Source organism: Pan troglodytes, chromosome 13 (assembly GCF_028858775.2).
Source record: "Pan troglodytes isolate AG18354 chromosome 13, NHGRI_mPanTro3-v2.0_pri, whole genome shotgun sequence".
Classification (NCBI taxonomy): Eukaryota; Metazoa; Chordata; class Mammalia; order Primates; family Hominidae; genus Pan; species Pan troglodytes.
Genome location: NC_072411.2, coordinates 132,841,963 through 132,869,217, shown reverse-complemented (window position 1 = coordinate 132,869,217; position 27,255 = coordinate 132,841,963). Strand labels below are relative to the sequence as shown.

General features: G+C 43.9%; 1 protein-coding gene across 2 annotated transcripts in view; it reads left to right on the top strand.

Moving 5' to 3' along the window:
• Positions 1-10,792: 10,792 nt before the first annotated feature.
• LOC470670 (tropomyosin alpha-3 chain-like) overlaps positions 10,793-27,255 on the top strand; it is a 34,626-nt gene continuing 18,163 nt past the window's right edge. The window contains exon 1 of one of the 2 annotated variants that reach the window (XM_063791766.1): positions 10,793-10,898. The gene's annotated coding sequence lies outside the window, so the exon portion shown is untranslated. Of the gene's footprint in view, positions 10,899-23,295; positions 23,518-27,255 lie in introns of those variants that run through there. The other variant, XM_063791767.1, reaches the window with a different exon arrangement.

Sequence of the window (27,255 nt, the reverse complement as noted above, 5' to 3'; positions counted from 1 at the left end):
TGTGTCCTAGAGATTTTGGTACGTTGTGTCTTTGTTCTCATTGGTTTCAAAGAACATATTTATTTCTGCCTTCATTTCGTTATTTACCCAGTAGTCATTCAGGAGCAGGTTGTTCAGTTTTCATGTAGTTGTGTGGTTTTGATTGATTGAATTTCTTAATCCTGAGTTCTAATTTGATTGCTCTGTGGTCTGAGAGACAGTTTGTTGTGATTTCTGTTCTTTTACATTTGCTGAGGGGTATTTTACTACCAATTATGTGGTCAATTTTAGAATAAGTGTGATGTGGTGCTGAGAAGAACATATATTCTGTTGATTTGGGGTGGAGAGTTCTGTAGATGTCTATTATGTCTGCTTGGTCCAGAGCTGAGTTCAAGTCCTGGATATCCTTGTTAACTTTCTGTTTCATTGATCTGTCTAATACTGACAGTGGGGTGTTAAAGTCTCCCATTATTATTGTGTGGGAGTCTCAGTCTCTTTGTAGGTCTCTAAGGACTTGCTTTATGAATCTGGGTGCTCCTGTATTGGGTGCATATATATTTAGGATAGTTAGCTCTTCTTGTTGAATTGATCCCTTTACCATTATGGAGTGGCCTTCTTTGTCTCTTTTGATCTTTGTTTTGGTTATGGTTAAAGTCTGTTTTATCAGAGACTAGGATTGCAACCCCTGCTTTTCTTTTTGCTTTCCATTTGCTTGGTAGATCTTCCACCATCCCTTTATTAGAGCCTATGTGTGTCTCTGCATGTGAGATGGGTCTCCTGAATACAGCACACAGATGGGTCGTGACTCTTTATCCACTTTGCCAGTCTGTGTCTCTTAATTGGGACATTTAGCCCAATTTACATTTAAGGCTAATATTGTTATGTTTGAATTTGATCCTGTCATTATGATGTTAGCTGGTTATTTTGCCCGTTAATTGATGCAGTTTCTTCATAGCGTCAATGGTCTTTACCATTTGTCATGTTTTTGCAGTGGCTGGTACTGGTTGTTGCCTTCCATGTTTAGTGCTTTCTTCAGAAGCTCTTGTAAGGCAGGCCTGGTGGTGACAAAATCTCTCAGCATTTGCTTGTCTGTAAAGGATTTTATTTCTCCTTTGCTTATGAAGCTTAGTTTGGCTGGATATGAGATTCTGGTTTGAAAATTGTTTTGTTTTTTTTTTTTTTTAAGAATGTTGAATATTGGCCCCCACTGTCTTTTAGCTTGTAGGGTTTCAGCCGAGAGATCCACTGTTAGTCTGATGGGCTTCCCTTTGTGGGTAACCCAACCTTTCTCTCTGGCTGCCCTTAACATTTTTTCCTTCATTTCAACCTTGGTGAATCTGACAATTATGTGTCTCGGGGTTCCTCTTCTGGAGGAGTATCTTTGTGGTGTTCTCTGTATTTCCTGAATTTGAATGTTGGCCTGCCTTGCTAGGTTAGGGAAGTTCTCCTGGATAATATCTTGAAGAGTGTTTTCTAACTTGGTTCCCTTCTCCCTGTCACTTTCCAGTACACTAATCAAATGTATATTTGGTCTTTTCACATAGTCTCATATTTCTTGGAGGCTTTATTCATTTGTCTTCACTCATTTTTCTCTAATCTTGTCTTCTTGCTTTATTTCATTAATTTGATCTTCAATCACTGATATCCTTTCTTCCACTTGATCGAAGCAGCTATTGAAGCTTGTGCATGCATCACGAAGTTCTCGTGCCGTGGTTTTCAGCTCCATCAGGTCATTTAAGGTGTTCTCTACAGTGTTTATTCTAGTTAGCCATTCATCTAACCTTTTTTCAAGGTTTTTAGCTTCCTTGCAGTGGGTTAGAACATGCTCCTTTAGCTTGGAGAAGTTTGTTGTTACTGATCTTCTAAAGCCTACTTCTGTCAACTCTTCAAAATCATTCCCTGTCCAGTTTTGTTCCCTTGCTGGCGAGGAGCTGCGATCCTTTGGAGGAGAAGAGGCGCTCTGTTTTTTGGAATTTTCAGCTTTTCTGCTGTGGTTTCTTCCCCATCTTTGTGGTTTTATCTACCTTTGTTCTTTGATGTTGGTGACCTACAGATGGGGTTTTGGTGTGCGTGTCCTTTTTGTTGATGTTGATGCTATTTTTTTCATTTGTTAGTTTTCCTTCTAACAATCAGACCTCTCAGCTACAGGTGTGTTGGAGTTTGCTGGAGGTCCACTCCAGGCCCTGTTTGCCTGGGTATCACCAGCAGAGGCTGCAGAACAGCAAATATTGCTGCCTGATTCTTCCTCTGGAAGCTTTGTCCCAGAGGGACACCCGCCTGTTTGAGGTGTCTGTTGGCCCCTACTGGGAGGTGTTCCCCAGTCAGGCTACATGGGGGTCAGGGACCTAACTGAGGAGGTAGTCTGTCCGTCCTTGGTGTTCAAATGCCATGCTGTGAGAACCACTGCTTTCTTCAGAGCTGTCACACAGGGACATTTAAGCCTGCAGAAGCTGTCTGCTGCCTTTTGTTCTATTATGCCGTGCCCCTGGAGGTGGAATCTATAGAGGCAGTAGGCCTTGCTGAGCTGAGGTGGGCTCCGCCTGGTTCGTGCTTCCAGGCCTCTTTGTTTATACTGTGAGCTAGTCAAGCCTCAGCAATGACGGACGCCCCTCCGCTCGTCCAGCTACAGCATCGCAGGTTGATCTCAGACTGTTGTGCTAGCAGTGAGCAAGGCTCTGTTGGCATGGGACCCACTGAGCCAGGCATGGGAGGGTATCTGCTGGTTTGCCAGTTGCTAGGACTGTGGGCATAGTGCAGTATTTGGTCAGAAGTATACCATTTCTCCAGGTACAGTCTGTCATATGGCTTCCCTTGGCTAGGAAGGAGAAATCCCCCAACCCCTTGCACTTCCCAGGTGAGGCGACACCCTGCCCTGCTTCAGCTCACCCTCCATGGGCTGTACCCACTGTCCAACCAGTCCCAATGAGATGAACCAGGTACCTCAGTTGGAAATGCAGACATCAACCGTCTTCTGCGTTGATCTCGCTAGGGGCTGCAGACTGGAGCTGTTGCTATTTGGCCATCTTGGAAGTGACCTTCACTTCTCTTCTCCCCTCCCCTCCCCTCCTCTCCTCTCCCCTCCCCTCCCCTCCCCTCCTCTCCCCTCCCCTCCTCTCCCCTCCCCTCCTCTCCCCTCCCCTCCCTTTCCTTTCTCTTTTTTTCTTTCTCTCTCTTCCTTTCCTTTCCCTTTCTTTCTTCCTTTGTTTCCCCTTTATTTCCTTCCTTCCTTCCTTACCTCCCTCCGTCCCTCCTTCTTTCCCTCCCTCCCTCCCTTCTCTTTCTCTCTCTCTCTTTCTTTCCTTTCTCTCTCTCTCTCTTCCTTCTCCTTTCCTTTCCCTTCCCTTCCCTTCTTTCTCTTTTCTTCTCTTTCTCTTTCTTCTGGGCTTCACTCTTTTGACCAGACTGGAGTGCAGTGGCATGATCACAGCTCACTGAAACCTGCCTCCCAGCCTCAAGCAATCCTCCCACCTCAGCCTCCTGAGTAGCTGGGCCACAGTTGTGAACCGCCATGCCAAGCTAATTTTTGTATTTTTTGTAGAGACAGGGTTTTGCCATGTTGTCCAGGATGGTGTTGAGCTCCTGGACTCAAGCGATCTGCCTGCCTCGGCCTCCTAAAGTGCTGGGATTACAGGTGTGAGCCACTACAGCCAGCCAAAAAATCTCTTCTTATAAGAAGAAAGAGTGTAAATGGGTTGAGAATGACAGTTGTGAAAGGAGTCACTGGGTGTCATATTGAAATGACTTCACAGTTTGGGCTGCAGGTGTTTGATGGTGTCTCTGGTCAATATGTCTGTCTTAGCCATGACCTGGAAAGTTCTCTAACTTAAGAGTTTAAGACAACAAGTCCAGGCGCAGTGGCTTATGTCTGTAATCCCAGCACTTTGGGAGGCTGAAGTGGGCAGATCACTTGAGGCCAGGAGTTCAAGACCATCCTGGCCAACATGGTGAAACCTTGTCTCTACTAAAAATACAAAAATTAGCTGGGCATGGTGGCAGGTGCCTGTAGCCCCAGCTACTTGGGACGCTGAGGTGGGAGGATTGCTTGAACCCGGGAGGCGGAGGTTGCGGTGAGCTGAGATCACGCACTCCAGCCTGGGTGACAGAGTGAGACTCTGTCTCAAAAAAAAAAAAAAAAAAAAGACAACAGAAAATCAATAGATATAGGAAGCCCCAAGATGAACTTCTGATTTCTGATTCTTCTTGAGTCAAAACTCACCTGAGCAGGGCTTTGGAATAGTTACTTCTCTGGTCCCACCTGGATTTCTCTTTCATTCTGTTCCAGTTCAGCCCATTTGGTTCCAGGTGTCCTACAGAGATGCTGCCCTGCCCTGTGTAGCTGGGAACTCCCTAACTCAATGTTCAATGGCAGGAACATTTCAGTCTCTGTGCCTGCAGCTGTTCCAAGTGAAATAAAACCCTTTTTCAGCTGTGATGGAGAGTACTTTGCTCTAGTGCTTTCTGCAAAAATACTTGTTGCCAGTTATTTGTAAGTTTGGAAATGAAATGATTTTTTTTTCTTTTTTCTTTTTTTTCCAGACGGAGTCTCGGTCTGTCACCCAGGCTGGAGTGCAGTGGCGCCATCTCAGCTCACTGCAACCTCCACCACCCGGGCTCAAGCGATTCTCCTGCCTCAGCGTCCTTAGTAGCTGGGATTATGGGCATGTGCCATCACGCCCGGCTAATTTTTGTATTTTTAGTGGAGACAAAGTTTCACCATATTGGCCAGGCTGGTCTTGAACTCCTGACCTCAGATGATCCGCCCGCCTTGGTCTCCCAAAGTGCTGGGATTACAGGCGTGAGCCACCCCACCCGGCTGAGGGAATTCCTTTCTTATGATGTGTGTTTATTACACCCAAATATAAAGGCCATTAAACTTCCTGTGTAACTCCCTTAAGTTTCTTCCCTAAGGCTAGAAGATTTTCTCTTTTAGCATTTTACTCTTGTGAGCTGTTAAAGTCCCCTGGCAACTTTATGAACTGATTAAACACTCTCTTCAACTTTTCATTTCTTCTCCAAACAACAGTGAAAATGGAAATAATGGCAAAAATAGTTACCATTTATAGAGTACTTACCACAGGCCAAGAATTCTGTTATTTTCACATACTTTTAAAAATGTATCTTTCAGAACAATGCTATAGTTATTTATATTCTCATATAAGGAAACAAGCATGCAGAAAGCAATGTACCCTAGGCCGGGTGCGGTGACTCACACCTCTAATCCCAGCACTCTGGGAGGCCGAGGTGGGCGGCTTACCTGAGGTCAGGAGTTTGAGACCAGCCTGACCAACATGGAGAAACCCCATCTCTACTAAAAATACAAAAATTAGCTGGGCATGGTGGTGTGCACCTGTAATCCCAGCTACTTGGGAGGCTGAGGCAGGAGAATTGCTTGAACCCAGGAGGTGGAGGTTGCAGTGAGCAGAGGTAGCACGATGACACTCTAGCCTGGGCAACTGAATGAGACTCCATTTCAAAAAAAAAAACAACAAAAACAAAAACCACACACTCACAAAAATGAAAGTCATGTGCCCTAGGCCACTCAAAGTAAATGACAGTTTTAGAAATCCAACCAATGGCTGCCTGACTCCAGGGTGCCTTGATTCTAACCTCAGTAAATTTTGAGATCTGTCTCTTCCAGGGCTCACTGCAGCCAGAATATTTTCTGGGCTGGAGCGATAGTGACCAGAGCCACATTCACCTTCATTGTAATGAAATTAAGTCAGGGGCTAGTGTTGCCCAGTGGATGGAGGATTTCCGCCTTCAGATAGCTTGTGCTCTGATGACCTCTGTTTCACTGATCAGTGCCCATCGAGGTTGCCTCTTTAAAAATTATTTACAGGGCGTGGTGGCTCACGCCTGTAGGCCGAGGCAGGTGGATCATGGGGTCAGGTGATTGATACCACCCTGGCTAACATGGTGAAACCCTGTCTACTAAAAATACAAAAAAAATTAGCTGGGCATGGTGGCGGGCACCTGTAGTCCCAGCTACTCGGGAGGCTGAGGCAGGAGAATGGCATGAACCCGGGAGGCGGAGCTGGCAGTGAGCTGAGACTGCGCCACTGCACTCTAGCCTGGGTGACAGAGCGAGACTCCATCTCAAAAAAAAAAATATTTACAGGGGCCAGGTGCAGTGGCTCATGCCTGTAATCCTAGCACTTTGGGAGGCCGAGGCAGGCAGATCACCTGAGGTCAGGAGTTCGAGACCAGCCTGGCCAATGTAGTGAAACCCCCTTTCTACTAAAAATACGAAAAAAAATTAGCCAGTCGTGGTGACTGGTGCCTGTAATCCCAGCGACTCTGGAGGCAGAGGCAGGACTCTGAGGCTGAGGCTGGGTTCAGGCTGCTTGAACCCAGAAGGGGGAGGTTGCAGTGAGCCGAGATCTCGCCACTGCACTCCTGCCTTGGTGACAGAGTGAAACTCCATCTCAAGAAGAAAAAAAACAATTATTTACAGGGAGGTCCAAGAGATATCCAACATCATGGAAAGAATTTATTGCTCTGCATTAGATAGTCTCAGATGACTAATGCCAGTGAAATGGATGCATCTCATGATGATGAATTTTTTTTTTTTTTTTTTTTTGAGATGGAGTCTCGCTGTGTCGCTCAGGCTGGGGTGCAGTGGTGCAAGCTCTGCTCACTGTAAGCTCTGCCTCCCGGGTTCACACCATTCTCCTGCCTCAGCCTCCCGAGTAGCTGGGACTACAGGCATCCACCACCATGCCCGGCTAATTTTTTGTATTTTTTAATAGAGACGGGGTTTCACAGTGTTAGCCAGGATGGTCTCGATCTCCAGACCTCGTGATCCGCCCACCTCAGCCTTCCAAAGTGCTGGGACTACAGGCGTGAGCCACTGCGCCTGGCCAATCATGATGATTTTTTTTAGGTGGAGCTTATTTCTTGACTTTGTAACCAAAATGTCAGAATCTTGGACTTTTCTTAAAAGATGTTTTTATTCCTCTGGTGGGTACAAGGAGCCATCTTTCCTGGTTACACTCTGCTTGTAATGAAAAGCCCTTTTCTCAAAACTTGACTAGACTCCAGATGTACCTTCTTCTTTGGGAACTTGAAAGAAATGCAAATTCTTTGGCCTCGAACCAGATGTACTGAATCTGAGACTTAGGGGGCGGGGCCCCACAATCTGTGTTTTGAGAAGCCCTCCAGGTGAGTGAGCTGTGCGCTCAAGTTTGAGAAGCACAGGGTGCAGTCACTCACACAGCTCCTCTTGCCCACTCACCCTCCCAGGCAACGTCAGCCACCCCCGAGGCTTCAGTGGCTTCCAGATCTGATCTGCAGCCCAGGCTGGCTTTCTTTTTTTTTTTTTTTTTTGAGACGGAGTCTCACTCTGTCGCTCAGGCTGGAGTGCAATGGCACGATCTCGGCTCACTGCAACCTCCGCCTCCTGGGTTCAAGCAATTCTCCTGCCTCAGCCTCCAGAGTCCCTGGGATTACAGGCATGTGCCACCACACCCGGCTAATTTTGTATTTTTAATAGAAACTGGGTTTCTTCATGTTGGTCAGGCTGGTCTCAAACTCCCGACCTCAGGTGATCTGCCCGCCTCGTCCTCCCAAAGTGCTGGGATTACAGGCGTGAGCCACCGCGCCCGACCCGGGCTGGCTTTCTGAGCTGTAGACTTATTATAAACACCTGTCCAATGACGCTGCTACTTGGATATGTCACAAGGACCTCAAATTCAGCATCTTAGTAAGTATTTATGTTTCAACTTAAGTGGTGTTTTCTCATTGGACTAGGTTTGTCTGACTTGCCGTCTCTGCTATTACCCTGTATTAAAATTCCTTATGTAAACTATGCGTTCCACCACACCAGGAGCTCTGTGAAGGCAGGGATGGGATCGGTTTAGGTATGGCTCACTTAGGATCACAGCTAATATTAACTGTGTGAATGAATGAAAGCTCCTGTATTCTCTCTACCAGAGGTAGACAAATTGTGGCCCATATGCCAAATCCAGCCCGTGGCCTGTTTTGTAAATAAAGTTTTATTGGAACACGGCCGTGCCCATTTATTCATATGTGGTCTAAGGCTGCTTTTGGGCTACAGTGGCAGAGTTGAGTAGTTGCTACAGAAACTTTATGGCCTGCAAAGTCTAAAATATTTACTATCTGGTCCTGTATAGAAAAAGTTTGCTCCAAGGGCCTCCCTGATGTGTCTCCAGGAAGGCCAGGCCCAGGTACTCTTCTGTGTTGTGATCACACTGAACTCTCTAGAATGCCAGCCTGGCTTGCCAGGACTTCAAGCTGCCTCCTAGCTAGCAGAAATGCACCTGAGCAAAACCCAGTGTTACAGGGGAAAAACTACTGAGGGGCTCAGAACTTATAAAGGAGCTTTGGCATTTACATAAACCACATTTCCAGAGAGGAGAAGGCTGGAGACTAATGGCCCAGTTCCTTAACACATCAAGTCCATACGCTTTAATGTATACATTTTCAAGAACAATTAAGAGATTACTGAGATTACCAGGTGCGGTGGTGCATGCCTGTAATCCCAGCACTTTGGGAGGCCTAGGCGGGTGGATCACCTGAGGTTAGGAGTTCGAGACCAGCCTGGCCAACATGGTGAAACCCCATCTCTACTAAAAATACAAAAATTAGCCAGGTGTGGTGGTGGGCACCTGTAATCCCAGCTACTTGAGAAGCTGAGGCAGGAGAATTGCTTGAACCCCGGAGACGGAGGTTGCAGTGAGCCAAGATTGCGCCACTGCACTCCAGCCTGGGTGACAAAGTGAGACTCCATGTAAAATAAAATAAAATAAAATAAAATAAAATAAAATAAAATAAAATAATATCAAATAAAATAAAAGAGATGACTGAGTATTCCTTCAATGCAGTGGTTGCTATGTAATTTTGATTAACTTTATTAGCCAGGGTATTTTACAACTCTAAGAGGTAGAGGTTAACTTGCAGAAAAGGAATAATAATATGAAGATTCTTATTTGAAGGTTTTGTAAATGATTCTAGCCCATAGCAATGAAAATGCATTTTGCATTGGAGAGATATAATTTTTTACTGTCTTGTAGAAAAGATGATTTATATAGTTTGTTGTGTAGTAGTATATTAACCAGCTTTGCATATATTAGCAAATTTGTTTCAGCATTCCTTTGACTGGACTGACAATGTAAATCTCAATTCTTCAAGTTCTCCTTTGAACCAGTTTTAACCTATTTCTGGTTCCCTTGTTTAATGAATGATTTGAATCAAACCATTGACATGTTCATTTTATATTTGTATGTTTCTATAGTTTTTGAAAATTATAAATATAACCTAGTGATCCTTCCATGAATTGCTGTGGGGCAGCTGGACAGGAAGGGCCTCATGGCAGGCAGGGAGGGAAGATGACGCTGTGTGACACTCAGCAGCGGTGGGAAGGTGAAGCACTGCGGTCCGAAGTCAACATTCTTCAAAAAGGCCAAATGAAAAGAGTACTGACCATAAACATTTGAAAGCGGTCACAGTCTTCATCTAGTAAACATTTAGGATTTATGAACGATTCTGTGTCGGTGCTGGGGAGAAACATGTTAAGATTTCTTTGTCGCTTGGGATTTTTAACTTTCAGGATTTGTTGACATGAAGTTCTCTTGTTTATGGCAGCTGCTTCTCTTTCCACAAAACAGGGTTACGGGGCAACTCCAGGTGCTGTTGTACTTGCTGCGAACGCTTAGTTGCCCCGGCAGACACTATGGCTAGATATTTCCTAGGGCTGGAGCTGTGAGGCCATCTTAGCCATGGCTGTCAGTCCGAGAAGACACATCTTGTTCTGTATATGGGACCCCCACAAGTGTTTGAGGTGTTTGGTTCTATGTCTGCCAGAGAGAGCTCCCATTGGTGAGGGGGCCCTTTCAAAGCCATCTCTGCCCGGGATCCATTTCCACATCCATCACCTCCAGAGCAACGGTCAGATGGCATGCATTAATCCACACCGTGGGGATGAATCACCTCCCCGAGACGGCATCCACTTACAACAACCCACTTCTCATCTCCCCTCATAAAGACAACTGTCTGCCGTGGTTAAACTCACTTCATAACCTAGTATTTTCTTCTCTGTTCAGGCCACCTCTGAGCCTGCACTGGAAGGATGCCCTCACAATGTGAGAATCTACAGGGCAGGCCAGGGAAGCTGACAGGCTCTGTGCTCCAGTGGAGGCTGTACAGTTGGGTATCTAGGTGCCACCTTACTTCTCTGCAACTTCAGTGTCCCCTGCATCACTGCTGTGTGCCCTTAGAAGTCTGAGTTGCTCTGGAGGCTACACTTCAGAGCATTCTAGCCTAGAGGGAAATCCAGGGTGGGCAGAAATATATTGTTTTTGGAGACCCCTAGGTCCCCAGGGACCTAGGAGGATGGAAAGGTCATAAAGGGGATGGAAGAGCATCAAAGACACTGTATCCCACAATTTGAATTAAGGGTTCTCTGCGTAGGCCATAAACCCATTTGTGGGCACGTGAACTGCCACGTATCAAAACCATCTCATGCACCTATTCTTTATGTTATTCCACCTTCATTTAGAAGTAAATAATGGCACTCTGACCTTGATTTTGCGATCTTCGTTTAGAAGGTTGAGAAGAGTTCTGTTTTTCCAGGATGGACAACAGGATGACTGACAAGAAGAAACGTTCCAGGATGCTTTGAAAGGAGACTGTGCAATAGCAACATTCTGCCACCAGAGGGCAGTGTAGACTTTCTGGAGAATCTGGAGAGAGGAATCAGGTTGGGGCGAGTATGGAAATTTTAGGGGAGAGAACCCGTGGTCAGACGCAAATTTCAAGTAGAGTTTTACTTGCTAAAATCAGAATAAAAAACCAACCTTCGCAGGAGAGCCCTGCCTTTCATTCTGTTCTGTGTGCTCCTGCTGATCAGAACTGACACCTGCGAAGTCAGGAGCAGGTTCCAGGAGGATTCCTGACATCAGGTTGCTGACTGGGAGGGTCTAGGGAGGGTGTCCAGGGCAGCAGAGGGTGGAGGGAGAACCTTAAAGGGTGTGTGTGGAGAAGAATTTCCCTCTACACTCTAAGGAGTTGGTAGCTGAGTCTATGAAATAAACTATCAGGCCCTGCACCGTGGCTCATGCCTGTAATCCCAGCACTTTGGGAGGCTGAGGTGGAAGGATGGCTTGAGCCTAGCTGTTTGAGACCGGCTTGGGTAACATCGTGAGACCCTGTCTCTACAAAAACCAAAAAAATTAGTGGGCTGGTGGTACATGCCTATAGTCCCAGCTACCTGGGAGACTGAGGTGGGAGGATTACTTGAGCCCAGGAGTTCCAGGCTGTCGTAAGCTATGATGACACCACTGCACTCCAGCCTTGGCAACAAAGCAAGACCCTGTCTCTAAAAAAAATTTTAAAAATAGATTGGAGGCAGTGACTCATATCTATAATCCCAGCACTTTGGGAGGCTGAGGTGGGAGGATCGCTTGAGTCCAGGAGTTTGAGACCAGCCTGGGCAACATAGTAAGATCACTTCTTCAACAAAAAAATAAAAATAAATAGCCGGGCAGGGTGGTGGCATGCTGTAGTCCCAGGTACTCAGGAACCTGAGGCGGGAGGATCATCTGATCCTGGGATGTTGAGGCTTCAGTGAGCTGCGATTGTGCCACTGCACTCCAGCCTGGGTAACAGAGCAAGACCTTGTCTCAAAAACAAAAACAAACAAACAAACAAACAAGCAAACACCTGCCAGGCTCATACCTGCAATCCTAACATCTAATACTTTTGGAAGGCTGAGGTTGGAAGATCGCTTAAGGCTGGGAATTTGAGACCAGCCTGGGCAACAAAGTGAAACCCCATTTACACACACACACACATAGCAGGTGAATTACATGAGCAAAGGCACACAAATTTATTATGTGCACTGGGGCATCACAGGAAAGAAAAGGGAACACTTTCAAACCAGTGAGACTGAGGAGCTTGAATACCTTCCTCATGGTGGAGAGGGGTGGGGAGGTGCAGGCAACTTAGAGGAGAATAAATGGTTTTGGGGAGAGATGAATGGGACCTCAGAAGCAGAGATAATGGTTTGTGACAAAGTTTGTCCAGCTCTGGGGTATTCTTGTCTCCTCTCCTGGGATAGAAGTTAATCCTCCTTAGTCCCTATTTACTTATTTTTTATTATTCTTTAAGTTCTGGGATACATGTGCAGAACATGCAGGTTTGTTACATAGGTATACACGTGCCATGGTGGTTTGCTGCACCCATCAACCCGTCATCGACATTAGGTATTTCTCCTGATGCTATCCCTCCCCCAGCCCCCACACCTCAACAGGCCCTGGTGTGTGATGTTCCCCTCCCTGTGTCCATGTGCTCTCATTGTACATCTCCCACTTATGAGTGAGAACATGTGGTGTTTGGTTTTCTGTTCCTGAGTTAGTTTGTTGAGAATGATGGTTTCCAGCTTCATTCATGTCCCTGCAAAGAACATGAACTTATCCTTTTTTATGACTGCATAGTATTTCATGGTATATATGTGCCACATTTTCTTTATCTGGTCTATCGTTAATGGGCATTTGGATTGGTTCCAAGTCTTTGCTATTGTGAACAGTGCTGCAATAAACATACATGTGCATGTGTCTTTATAGTAGAATGATTTATAATTCTTTGGGTATGTACCCAGTAATGGTATGACCCAGTAATGGCTGAGTCAAATGGTATTTCTGGTTCTGGATCCTTGAGGAGTTGACACACTGTCTTCCACAATGGTTAAACTAATTTACAGTCCCACCAACAGTGTAAAAGTGTTCATATTTCTCCACATCCTCTCCAGCATCTGTTGTTTCCTGACTTTTTAATGATCGCCATTCTAACTGGCGTGAGATGGTATCTCATCGTGGTTTTCATTTGCATTTTTCTGATGACCAGTGGTGATAAGCATTTTTTTGTATGTTTGTTGGCTGCATAAATGTCTTCTTTTGAGAAGTGTCTGTTCATACTCTTTGCCCACTTTTTGATGGGGTTGTTTTTTTCTTGTAAATTTATGTTCTTTGTAGATTCTGGATATGAGCCCTTTGTCAGGTGGATAGATTGCAAAATTTTTCTCCCATTCTGTAGGTTGCCTGTACACTCTGATGATAGTTTCTTTTGCTGTGCAGAAGCTCTTTAGTTTAATTAGATCCCATTTGTCAAATCTGGTTTTTGTTTCCATTGCTTTCGGTGTTTTAGTCATGAAGTCTTTGCCCATGCCTATGTCCTGAATGGTATTGCCTATGTTTTCTTCTAGGGTTTTTATGGTTTTAGGTCTTACATTTAAGTCTTTAATCCGTGTTGAGTTAATTTTTTTTAAGGTGTAAGGAATGGGTCCAGTTTCAGTTTTCTGCATATGGCTAGCTAGTTTTCCCAACACCATTTATTAAATAGAGAATCCTTTCCCCATTGCTTGCTTTTGTCAGGTTTTTCAAAGATCAGATGGTTGTAGATGTGTGGCATTATTTCTGAGGCCTCTGTTCTGTTCCACTGATCTATATATCTGTTTTGGTTCCAGTACCATGCTGTTTTGGTTACCGTAGGCTTGTAGTATTGTTTAAAGTCAGGTAGTGTGATGCCTCCAGCTTTGTTCTTTTTGCTTAGGATTGTCTTGGCTATACGGGCTCTTTTATGGTTCCACATGAGATTTAAAGTAGTTTTTTCTAATTCCGTGAAGAAAGTCAATGGTAGCTGGATGGGGATAGCATTGAATCTATAAATTACTTTGGGCATATGGCCATTTTCATGATATTGATTCTTCCTACCCATGAGCATGGAATGTTCTTCCATTTGTTTGTGTCTTCTTTTATTTCATTGAGCAGTGGTTTGTAGTTCTCCTTGAAAAGGTCCTTCACATCCCTTGTAAGTTGGATTCCTAGGTATTTTATTCTTTTTGTAGCAATCATGAATGGGAGTTCACTCATGATTTGGCTCTCTGTCTATTATTGGTGTGTAGGAATGCTTGTGATTTTTGCACATTGATTTTGTATCCTGAGACTTTGCTGAAGTTGCTTATCAGCTTAAAGAGATTTTGGGCTGAGATGATGGGGTTTTCTAAATATACAATCATGTCATTTGCAGAGACAATTTGACTTCCTCTCTTCTTATTTGAATACCCTTTCTTTCTTTCTTTTTTTTTTTTGAGACGGAGTTTCACTCTTGTTGCCCAGGCTGGAGTGCAATGGTGCGATCTCGGCTCACTGCAAACTCTGCCTCCTAGGTTCAAGTGATTCTCCTGCCTCAGCCTCCCAAGTAGGTGGGATTACAGGCATGCACCACCATGCCTGGCTAATTTTGTATTTTTTTTAGTACAGACAGGGTTTCTCCATGTTGGTCAGGCTGGTCTCAAACTCCCGACCTCAGGTGATCCGCCTGCCTCAGCCTCCCAAAGTGCTGGGATTACAGGCATGAGCCACCGCGCCTGGCTGAGTACCCTTTATTTCTTTCTCTTGTCTGATTGCCCTGGCCAGAACTTCCCATACTATGTTGAATAGGAGTGGTGAGAGAGGGCATGCTTGTCTTAGACTGGTTTTCAAATGGAATGCTTCCAGCTTTTGCCCATTCAGTATGATACTGGCTGTGGGTTTGTCATAAATAACTCTTATTGTTTTGAGATACGTCCCATTGATATCTATTTTATTGAGAGTTTTTAGCATGAAGTGGTGTTAAATTTAATCGAAGGGCTTTTCTGCATCTATTGAGATAGTCATGTGGTTTTTGTCATTGGTTCTGTTTATGTGATGGATTATGTTTATTGATTTGTGTATGTTGAACCAGACTTGCATCCCAGGGATGAAGCTGACTTGATTGTGGTGGATAAGCTTTTTGATGTGCTGCTGGATTCGGTTTGCCAGCATTTTATTGAGGATTTTTGCATCGATGTTCACCAGGGATATTGGCCTGAAATTTCCTTTTTTTTTTTTTTTTTTTTTTTTTGTGTCGCTGCCAGGTTTTGGTATCAGGATGATGCTGCCCTCATAAAATGAGTTGGGGAGGAGTCCCTCTTTTTCTATTGTTTGGAATAGCTTCAGAAATAATGGTACCAGCTCCTCTTTGTACCTCTGGTAGAATTTGACTCTGAATCCATCTGGTCCTGGGCTTTTTTTTGGTTGGTAGGCTATTAATTACTGCCTCAATTTCAGAACTTGTTATTGGTCTATTCAGGGATTCGACTTCTTCCTGGTTTAGTCCTGGGAGAGTGTATGTGTCCAGGAATTTATCCATTTCTTCTCGATTTTCTATTATATTTGTGTAGAGGTGTTTATAGTATTCTCTGATGGTAGTTTGTATTTCTGTGGGATCGGTAATGATATCCCCTTTATCGTTTTTTATTGTGTCTATTTGATTCTTCTTTGTTTTCTTCTTTATAAGTCTGGCTTGTGGTCTGTTTTGTTGATCTTTTCAAAAAACCAGCTCCTGGATTCACTGATTTTTTGAAGGATTTTTCGTGTCTGTATCTCCTTCAGTTCTGCTGTGATCTTAGTTATATCTTGTCTTCTGCTAGCTTTTGAATTTGTTTGCTCTTGCTTCTCTAGTTCTTTTAATTGTGATGTTAGGGTATCAGTTTTAGATCTTTCCTGCTTTCTCCTGTGGGCATTTAATGGTATACATTTCCCTCTAAATACTGCTTTAGCTGTGTCCCAGAGATTCTGGTGCATTGTGTCTTTGTTTTCATTGGTTTGAAAGAACTTATTTATTTCTGCTTTAATTTCGTTATTTACCGAGTAGTCATTCAGGAGCAGGTTGTCCAGTTTCCATGTAGTTGTGCAGTTTTCAGTGAGTTTCTTAATCCTGAGTTCTAATTTGATTCCACTGTGGTCTGAGAGACTGTTTGTTATGATTTCTGTTCTTTTGCAGTTGCTGAGGAGTGTTTTACTTCCAATTATATTGTCAATTTTAGAATAAGTGTGATGTGGTGCTGAGAAGAATGTATATTCTGTTGATTTGGGGTGGAGAGTTCTATAGATGTCTATTACGTCCGCTTGGTCCAGAGCTGTGTTCAAGTCCTGAATATCCTTGTTAATTTTCTGTCTTGTCAATCTGTCTAATATTGACAGTGGGGTGTTAAAATCTCCCACTATCATTGTGTGGGAGTCTAAGTCTCTTTGTAGGTCTCTAAGAACTTGCTTTATGATTCTGGGTGCTCCTGTTTTGGGTGCATAAATGTTTAGGATAGCTAGCTCTTCTTGTTGCATTGATCCCTTTACCATTATGTAGTGCCCTTCTTTGTCTTTTTTGATCTTTGTTGGTTTAAAGTTTGTTTTATCAGAGACTAGGATTGCAACCCCTGCTTTTTTTTTTTGCTTACCATTTGCTTGGTAAATATTCCTTCATCCCTTTATTTAGAGCCTATGTGTGTCTCTGCACATGAGACGGGTCTCCTGAATATAGCACACCAATGGGTCTTGACTCTCTATCCAATTTGCCAGTCTGTATCTTTTAATTGGGGCATTTAGCCCATTTACATTTAAGGTTAATATTGTTATGTGTGAATTTGATTCTTTCATTGTGATGCTAGCTGGTTATTTTGCCCGTTAGTTGATGCAGTTTCTTCATAGTGTCAATGGTCTTTACAATTTGGTATGTTTTTGCAGTAGCTGGTACTGGTTTTTTCTTTCCATATTTAGTGCTTCCTTCAGGAGCTCTTGTAAGGCTGGCCTGGTGGTGACAAAATATCTCAGCATTTGCTTGTCTGTAAAGGATTTTATTTCTCCTTCACTTATGAAGCTTAATTTGGCTGGATATGAGATGCTGGGTTGAAAATTGTTTTCTTTAAGAATGTTGAATAATGCCCCCCACTCTATCCTGGCTTGTAGGGTTTCTGCAGAGAGATCCGTTGTTAGTCTGATGGGCTTCTCTTTGCGGATAACCTGATCTTTCTCTCTGACTGCCCTTAACATTTTTTCCTTTATTTCAACGTTGGTGAAATTGACGATTATGGGTCTTGGGGTTGCTCTTCTCGAGGAGTATTTTTGTGGTGTTCTCTGTATTTCCTGGATTTGAATGTTGGCCTGTCTTGCTAGGTTGGGGGAAGTTCTCCTGGATAATATCTTGAAGAGTGTTTTCCAACTTGGTTCCATTCTCCCCGTCACTTTCAGCTACACTAATCAAACGTAGATTTGGTCTTTTCACATAGTCCCATATTTCTTTTCATTCTTTTTTCTCTAATCTTGTCTTCACACTTTATTTCATTAAGTTGATCTTCAATCTCTGATATCCTCTCTTCCACTTGATCGATTTGGCTATTGATATTTGTGTATGCTTCACAAAGTTCTCGTGCTGTGTTTTTCAGCTCCATCAGGCCATTTATGTTCTCTGGTTATTGTAGTTAGCAATTCCTCTAACCTTTCTTCAAGGTTCTTAGCTTCCTTGCATTGGGTTAGAACATGCTCCTATAGCTTGGAGGAGTTTGTTATCACTCACCTTCTGGAGCCTACTTCTGTCAATTTGTCATACTCCTTTTTCCAGTTTTGTGCCCTCGCTGGTGAGGAGTTGTGATCCTTTGGAGAAGAAGAGGCATTCTGGTTTTTGGAATTTTCAGCCTTTTTGTGCTGGTGGATGCACACAGATGGTGCCTCATCTGTGTGGATTCATCTACCTTTGGTCTTTGATGTTGGTGACCTTCGTATGGGGTTTCTGTGTGGTTGTCCTTTGTGTTGATGTTGATGCTATTGCATTCTGTTTGTTAGTTTTCCTTCTAACAGTCAGGTCCCTCTTATGCAGGTCTGCTGGAGTTTGCTGGAGGTCCACTCCAGACCCTGATTGTCTGGGTATCACCAGCAGAGGCTGCAGAACAGCAAAGATTGCTTCCTGTTCCTTCCTCTGGAAGCTTCATCCCAGAGAGGCACCTGCCAGATGCCAGCCAGAGCTCCCCTGTATGAAGCGTCTGTCGACCCCTGCTGGGGGGTATCTCCCAGTCAGGAGGCACAGGGGTCAGGGACTCACTTGGGGAGGCTGTCTGTCCCTTAGCAGAGCTTGAGTGCTGTTCTGGGAGATCTGCTTGTCTCTTCAGAGCCAGTAGGCAGGAATGTTTAAGTCTGCTGAAGCTGCGCCCACAGCCGCCCCTTCCCCCGGGGGGTTTTTCCCAGGGAGGTTGGAGTTTTATCTATAAGCCTCTGACTGGGGCTGCTGCCTTTCTTTCAGAGATGCCCTGCCCAGAGAGGAGCAATCTAGAGAGGCAGTCTGGCTACAACAGCTTTGCTGAGCTGTGGTGGGCTCCACCTATTCGGAACTTCCCAGTGGCTTTGTTTACACTGTGAGGGAAAAACCACCTACTCAAGCCTTAGTAATGGTGGACGCCCCTCCTCCCACCAAGCTCAAGTGTCCCAGGTCAACTTCAGATGGCTGTGCTGCCAGCAAGAATTTCAAGCCAGTCAATCTTAGCTTGCTGGGCTCCATGGGGGTGGGATCTGCTGAGCTAGACCACTTGGCTCCCTGGCTTCAGCCTCCTTTCCAGAGGAGTGAATGGTTCTGTCTCACTGGCGTCCCAGGCGCCACTGGGTTATGGAAAGACAAACTCCTGCAGCTAGCTTGGTGTCTGCCCAAATGGCTGCTCAGTTTTGTGCTTGAAACCCAGGGCCCTTGTGGTGTAGGCACCTGAGGGAATCTCCTGGTCTGCAGGTTGCAAAGACCATGGGAAAAGTGTAGTATCTGGGCTGGAGTGCACTGTTTCTCATGGCACAGTCCCTCATGTCTTCCCTTGGCTAGGGGAGGGAGTTTCTTGACCTCTTGGGTGTTGAAGTGACACCCCACCCTGCTTTGGCTCACCCTCTGTGGGCTGCACCCACTGTCTAACCAGTCCCAATGAGATGAGCCGGGTACCTCAGTTGGAAATGCAGAAATTACCTGCCTTCCATGTTGATCTTGCTGGGAGCTGCAGACTGGAACTGTTCCTATTTGGCCATTTTGCCAGCCACCCCCACCTAGTCCCTATTTTTAATTTTTTGAGGAAACTTCACACTGTTTTACAGAATGGCAGCACCAATTTACATTCCTACCAACAACATATATGTGTTTTCTCTACATCCTTGCCAAGACCTGTTACCTTTTCACCTTGTGATGCTAGCCATCTAACAGGTGTGAGATGGTATCTCACTGTGGTTTTGATTTTCATTTCCCCGAAACTCCCTGGGAGGGGATTGGGGATCTGTCTTTAGGCAGACAGGGGGAGTTCAGGGAAAACATCTCTCTGCCTTTGGTCTTTCTCAAGTGTCCTCAGTGCAAAGTGATTGGCACACCAAAGCAGCATATTTTGGGGTGGCATTTCCTGAGCTCTTTCAAGGGGCTCAGGGCAGTGGCTTTTCCCTAACTGGGTTAAAAGCGTGTTAATGCTTCAGTACTGTGTAGGGCTTTAGTGTAGCACCCTAGCTGGACATCAGCCCCACCAGGTATGGGTGGGGTTCTGGGAAAGGGCCTGGGCTCTCAGGTGGCTGCACTTGTAACAGCAGCTGACTTCCTGTAAGTGCACTGGTGCAGGAAGAGTGAGCCCTGCTTCCTGTCTGTGTTGCTGGGGGTGGGTGGGGGTGTGGGGGCGGGGAACAGAGGGGAAGCCAGGCCCTTGAACTTGACCTTTTGTCATGCAGGCACTGCAGCTGGGGGTTGGTGGCCTCCTGGAGGTTGCCTGAAAGGGACTCTGGCAGTGCAGCTCCTTCCTCAGGGCAAGAACCCTGAGCTGGGGCAGTGATTTCCCTCCCCTTGATTTCCTCACTTTTGTTTTGTTTTCTCTTTTTTTTTTTTTTGAGATGGAGTTTTGCTCTTGTCACCCAGGCTGGAGGGCAGTGGCATGATCTTGGCTCACTGCAACCTCCGCCTCCCGGGTTCAAGTGATTTTCCTGCTTCAGTTGCCCGAGTAGCTGGGATTACAGGTGTGCACCACCACGCCTGGCTAATTTTTGTATTTTTAGTAGAGATGGGGTTTCACCATGTTGGTCAGGCTGGTCTTGAACTCCTGACCTCAAGTGATCCACTAGCCTCGGCCTCCCAAAGTGCTGGGATTACAGGTGTGAGCCACTGTGCCTGGCCTCATATTCTCTTAAACCATTAAATTGGACGGGTGCGGTGGCTCACGCCTGTAATCCCAGCACTTTGGGAGGCCGAGTCAGGTGGATCACTTGAGGTCAGGAGTTCGAGACCAGCCTGGCCAACATGGTGAAACCTCCATCTCTCCTAAAATACAAAAATTAGCCGGACATGGTGGCGGGGCCTGTAATCCCAGCTACTGGGAAGGCGGAGGCAGGAGAATCGCTTGAACCCGGGAGGTGGAGGTTGCAGTGAGCCAAGATCATGTCACTGCACTCCAGCCTGGGAGACAGAGTGAGACTCGGTCTCAAAAAACAAAAAACAAAAACCCCCAAATCCCCCAAACTATTAAGTTTTGCAGCCAAACCTCATTCGTCCTGGGTGTGGCTGAATCCAGGGAGGAGGGGAAAGCTCCATTATGCGGGCTTCAGGCCCACACCTGTGCCACTGTTTTGTAGTCACCTGAAACCAGCATAAAAAGCAGCTCAACCGTGGCTCTGAGAAACTTCTGATATTGGTCATGACATTCATTCTCTACAAAATGCCACTCTCAACTAAGCTGAGCCTCCCTGCCCCCGCCAATTTATTATTATTATTTTTTGAGACGGAGTCTTGCTCTGTCACCCAGGCTGGAGTGCAGTGGTGCGATCTCGGCTCTCTGCAACCTCTGCCTTCCGGGTTCAAATGGTTCTCCTACCTCAGCCTCCCGAGTAGGTGGGACTACAGGTGCATGCCACCATGCCCGGCTAATTTTTATATTTTCAGTACAGATGGGCATTTCACCGTGTTGGTCAGGCTGGTCTGAAACTCCTGCCTTGGCCTCCCAAAGTGCTGAGATTACAGACGTGAGCCACCGTGCCCTGCCCGTATTTTTAATTTTTTGAGGAACCTTCACACTGTTTTTCAGAATGGCTGCACCAATTTACATTCCCACCAACAACATTTAAGTGTTTTCTTTTCTTTACATCCTTGCCAACACTTGCTATCTTTTGACCTTTTGGTGATAGCCATCTAACAGGTGTGAGATGATATCTCATTGTGGTTTTGACTAGCATTTCCCCGATGTTTAGTGATGTTGAGCACCTTTTCATAAACCCTTTAACTATTTGTATATCTTTTTTGGAAAAATGTCTATTCAGGTCCTTTGCCCATTTTTCAATTGGGTTATGTGTTGTTTTTTTTTTTTTGTTTTTTTTTTTGCTATTGAGTTGCATGAATTCTTTATATATTTTAGATATTTAATCCTTATCATACACCATAAATACCCCTACTCTGTACTCACAAAAATTAAATTAAGTATATTTAAAAAAGATATTAAAACTAAAGAAAAAAACACTTATCAGATATATGGCTTGCAAATATTTTCTCCATTCTGTAGGTTGCTTTTTCATTTTGTTGATTATTTCCTTGGCTGCTCCGAAGTGTTTTAGTTTGTGGCAAATCCCCTTGTCTATTTTTGCTTTTGTTGCCTGCGCTTTTGGCGTCATATCAAAAAAACTTTGCCAAGACCAATGACATGGAGCTTTTCTCTTCTTTTCTTCTAGAAGTTTACAGTTTTGGATCTTACCTTTAACTCTTTAATCTATTTTGAGTTAATTTCTGTGTATTGTGTAAGATAAAGATTCAATTTCATTCTTGTTGCATATGGATATTTCATTTTTCCAACATGGTTTATTGAAGATACCATCATTTTCTCATTGTGTATTCTTGGTGCCTTTGCTGAAGGCTAGTTGACCATGTATATATGGGTGTATTTCTGAACTTTCTATTGGGTTCCATTGGTCTATGGGCCTGTTTTATTTATTTATTTATTTATTTTTTTGAGACGGAGTCTCACTCTGTTGTCTAGGCTGGAGTGCAATGGTGTAATCTTGACTCACTGCAACCTCTGCCTCCCAGGTTCAAGCAATTCTCTTGCCTCAGCCTTCCAAGTAGCTAGGATTACAGGTGCCCACCACCATGCTCGGCTAATTTTTGTATTTTTAGTAGAGATGGGGTTTCATCATGTTGGCGAGGCTGGTCTCGAACTTCTGACCTCAGGTGATCCACCTGCCTCAGCCTTCCAAAGTGCTGGGATTACAGGCATGAGCCACCATGCCCGGCCTATGTGTCTGTTTTTTATACAAGCACTATACTGTTTTAATTACCGTATCTTTGTAATATACTTTGAAATCAGGAAGTGTGGTGCCTCCATCTTCATTCTTCTTTCTCAAGGTTGCCTAAGCTATTTGGGGTCTTTTTTGGCTCCACACAAATTTTAGGATTTAAAAAAAATTTCTGTGAAATACATCATTGAAATTTTCATAGGGATTGCCTGAATCTGCAGATCACTTTGTATAGCATGAGCATTTTAATGGTATTAATTATTCTGTTTGTGTGTTCTATAATTTCTTTCATCTGTGTTTTATAGTTTTTATTGTACACATCTTTTACCTCCTTCGTTAAACTTATTCTTAAGTATTTTATTCTTTTTGATGCCAGTGTAAATGGGAATGTTTTCTTAATTTCATTTTGAAGCAGTTTGTTGTTAGTATATATTATAGAAATGCAACTAATTTTTTACTTTTATTTTTTCTTTTTCAAACTTTATTTTAGATTTGGTGGTGGGGGGTAGATGTGCAAGTTTGTTACAAAGGTCTATTGTGTGATGCTGAGGTTTGCAGTACGATTGTACCTGTCATCTAGGTAGTGAGCTTAGTACCCAATAGGTGGTTTTTTAACCCTGGCCCTCCTCCCTCCCCTCTCTTTAGTCCCGAGTGTCTACTGTTCCCATCTTTATGTCCAAGTGTGTCCAATGTTTAGCTCCCACTTATAAGTGAGAACATGTAGCATTTGGTTTTCTGTTTCTGCATTAGTTTGCTTAGGATAATGACCTCCAGCTGACCATGTGGAGAATCATTTCTTATTGCTGTGTAGTATTCCATGGTGTATGTGTACTACAGTTTCTTTATCCAGTCCACCACTGATGGGCACCTGGGTTGATTCCATGGCTTTGCTATTGTAAATAGTGCTGCAGTGAACATATGGGTGCGTGTGTCTTTTTGGTAGAATGATTTATTTTCCTTTGGGTGTATACCCAGTAATGGGATTGCTGGGTTGAATGATAATTCTGTTTTTAGTTTTTTGAGAAGTCTCCAAACCACTTTCCAGAGTGGCTGAAGTAATTTACATTCCCAAGAACAATGTGTAAGCCTTCTCTTTTATCTGCAGCCCTGGCCAACATTTCTTATTTTTCTTTTTTGAATAATAGCCATTCTGACTGGTGTGAGATGGTCTCATTGTGGTTTTAATTTGCATTTCTCTGATGATTAGTGATGATGAACATTTTTTCATGTGTTTGTTGGCTACTTGTATGTCTTTTTTTGAGAAGTGTCTGTTCATGTCCTTTGCCCACTCTTTAATAGGATTATGATTATTTAAAAAAATATTTATTTGAGACAGTGTCTTGCTCTTCACCCAGGCTGCCGTGCAGTGGCACAATCTCAGCTCACTGCAGCCTCGACTTCCCAGGCTCCAGCCATCCTCCTGCTTCAGCCTCCTGAGTAGCTGGGACCACAGGCGCGTAATGTCATCTTTGTCATTTCTGATTGTGCTCATTTGAATCTTCTGTTTTTCTTTGTTAATCTAGCTAGCAGTCTATCTATCTTGTGTATCCTTTCAAAGAACCAATTTTTTGTTTCATCAGTCCTTTGTATGCATTTTTGGATCTCAATTTTGTTTGATTTTGCCCTGATTTTAGTTATTTCTTTTCTTCGTCAGTTTTGGCGTTTTGTTCTTGTTTTTCTAGTTCCTCTAGGTGCAATGTGAAATTGTTAATGTGAGCTCTTTTTAAATTCTTAATGTAGGTGTTTAGCATAATAAACTTTCTTCTTAATGCTGCTTTTGCTGTATTCCAAAGATTTTGGTATGTTGTGTCTCTGTTTTCATTAATTTCAAATACTTTTTTGATTTCTGCCTTAGTTTTGTTGTTTACTCAAAAGTCATTCAAAAGCAAGTTGTTTAATTGCCATGTAATTGTGTAGTTTTGAGATATCTTCTTGGTATTGATTTATATTTTTATTTCACTGTGATCTGAGAGTCTACTTGGTATGGTTTTGATTTTTTTGAATTTATTGAGACTGACTTTATGGCCAAACGTGGTTAATCTTTTTTTGTTTTGTTTTGTTTTGTTTTGTTTTTTTGAGACGAAGTCTCACTCTGTTGTCCAAGCTGGAGTGCAGTGGCATGATCTTGGCTCACTGCAACCTCCACCTCCCGGGTGCAAGCGATTCTCCTGCCTCAGCCTCCTGACTGGCTGGGACTACAGGCATGCACCGCCATGCCCGGCTAATTTTTGTATTTTTAGTAGAGACGGGGTTTTACTATGTTGTCCAGGCTGGTCTTGAACTCTTGACCTTGTGATCTACCCGCCTTGGCCTCCCAAAGTGCTGGGATTACAGGTATGAGCCACTGTGCCCGGCCATGGTTAATCTTAGAGTATGTGCCCTGTGCAGATTAGAAGAATGTATACTCTGGTTGCTGGGTAGTGTATTCTGTAGAAGTCTGTTAGGTCCAATTGGTAAAGTGTCAAATTTAAGTCTAGAATTTCTTTGTTAGTTTTCTGTCTTGATGATCTGTTTAAAGTTGTCAGTGGGGTGTTTAAGTACTTCACTGTTATTATGTGGCTGTCTACATCTTTTTGTAGGCTAGAAGTACTTGTCTTATGAATTCTGGTGCTCCAGTGTTGGGTGCATGTATATTTAGGACAATTAAGTCTTGTTGAATTAAACCCTTTATCATTATGTAATGCCCTTCTTTGTGCTTTTTTACTGTTGTTGGTTTAAAGTCTGTTTTATCTGATGTGTGATAGCAACTCTTGCTTTTTTGTTTTCTGTTTGCATGATAGATCTTTCTCCATCCCTTTACTTTTAACCCATGACTGTTGTTGCATGTAACATGGGTCTCATGGAAACAGCAGACAGTTGGGTCTTTTTTTTTTAATCCAATTTGCCACTCGGTGACTTCTTTCTTTTCTTTTTTTCTTTTCTTTTTTTTCTGAGACAGAGTTTCGCTCTTGTTGCCCAGGCTGGAGTGCAGTGGCGCGATCTTGGCTCACTGCAACCTCTGCCTCCTGGGTTCAAGTGATTCTCCTGCCTTAGCCTCCCTAGTAGCTGGGATTACAGGCAGCTGCCACCATGCCCGGCTAATTTCTGTATTTTTAGTAGAGATGAGGTTTTGCCATGTTGACCAGGCTGGTCTCGAACTCCTAACCTCAGGTGATCTGCCTATCTTGGCCTCCCAAAGTACTGTGTTTACAGGTGTGAGTCACCATGCCTGGCCCACTCTGTGACTTTTAAGGGGGGATATTTAGACTGTTTACATCCAAGGTTAATATTGATATGTGAGATTTTGTTCCTGTCATGATGTTGTTAGCTGGTTGCTTTGTAGTCTTGATTGTGTAGTTGTTTTACAAGGCCTGTGGCCTAAGTATGTAAGGGTGTTTTTGTAGTAGGAGGTATTGTTCTTTCATTTCCGTGTTTAAAACTCCCTTAAGGATCTTTTGTAAGCTTGGTTTAGTGGTAATGAATTCCCTTAGCATTTACTTGTCTGCAAAGGATTTTATTTCTCCTTTGCTTATGAAGCTTAGTTTGATGGGATATGAAATTCTTGGTTGGAATTTCTTTTCTTTAAGAATGCTGAAAATAAGTCCCCACTCTTCTGGCTTGGAAGGTTTCTGCTGAGAAGCCTGCTGTTAGACTGATGGGGTTCCCTTTGTACATGATCTGACCCTTTCCTCTAGCTGCCTTTAAGGTTTTCATTGTTGCATTGACCTTGGCTATGTGTCTTGGATATGGTTGTCTTGTATAGTATCTTGCAGGGGTTCTCTGAATTTCTTGAATTTGCATGTTGACCTCTCTAGTGAGATTGGAGAACTTCTCATGAACAGTATCCTTAAATATGTTTTCCAAGTTGCTTACTCTCTCTTCTTCTCTCTCAGGAATGCCAGTGAGTTATAGGTTTGGTCTTTTTATATAATCCCATGTTTCTCAGAAGTTTTGTTCATTAAAAAATTTTTTTTTCTTTATTTTGTCTGACTGGGTTGATTCAAAGGGTCAGTCTTCAAGCTCTGAAATTCCTTCCTCAGCTTGGTCTAGTCTGTTGTTAAGGCTCCCAGTTGTATTTTGAAATTCCTGTAGTAAATTTTTCAATTTTACAAGTTCAGTTTGGTTCTTTCTTAAAATGACTGTTATTTTTCAATTCTTGGATTGTTTTACTGGCTTACTTGGATTGGGTTTCCACTTTCTCTTGAATCTTGTTGACCTTCCTTGTCATCCAGATTCTGAACTCTATCTATATCTGTCATTTCAGACATTTCAATCCATTGCTGGGGAGCTAGTGTAAACCTCTGGAGGCAAGGAAATACTCTGACTTTAAGAATTGCCAGAGTTCTTGTGCTGATTCTTTCTCATTGGAGAAGGCTGGTGTTTCTTTATCTTTTTGAAGTTGCTGTCATCTGGATAGGGCTTTTTGTTTATAAATTCTGTTTTTCCTGTGAGGGTTTGACTGTGGTGTATGTTGTGTATAGTTGATTGACTTTGTTTCTGGGTGCTTCCATGGGGCCAAAGTTCTGTACTTGTTTCTTAGTTGTGGCTAATTTCCTGTATTTTGTTTCACAGGCGATGTGTGTTGAAGGAATTTATTTTTGTTTGGTGGTGTAATTCAGGCTGTGATCCAGTCAATGGTGCTTAAGAGTAAGGGCCAGCAGACAGGTCTTACTCAGCTATGTGCTTTTTTTTGTATTTCAGTGTGTTTGCTGCAGTGCTCTGGGGAAGGGGAGTTGGGGGGATGAGAAATGACCCTCTCACCAAGTTTATTTCTGGGCCTTCGCTCTAAGGCCCAGGAGGGCTGTACTTCCCCCTTAGGGGTGGTCCAAGCTAAAGGTTAGGTCACCGGGAGACCTGGAAACTTCCTGGGGGCCCGCTGGTTCTCTGTGCTTGGCAGAGTCAGGGCAGGTTGTAGGTATGTCTGTGGGTGGTCTATTGATGCAGTGGGTCAGGGCGGAGGATTCCTGGCAGGGTGGTTGTGCTGTGTGTGGGCAGCTGGTTGGCGCCTGTGGCCTGGGGTTTTTACCCAGCAGACTGTTGTGGGACTGTGCAGCTCATGCTCCCCCAGATGGATCACCCACCACTGTCTGCCCCTGGGGCAGGCCTGACCAGCTAGTTTTACCCTTAGCCTTTTGTGCCCAGATCACTGGGTTATTAGGTGTTCTGGGCCATGGGGCTCCCTTGGGCAGAGGCTGCAGCTGACCTACACCCT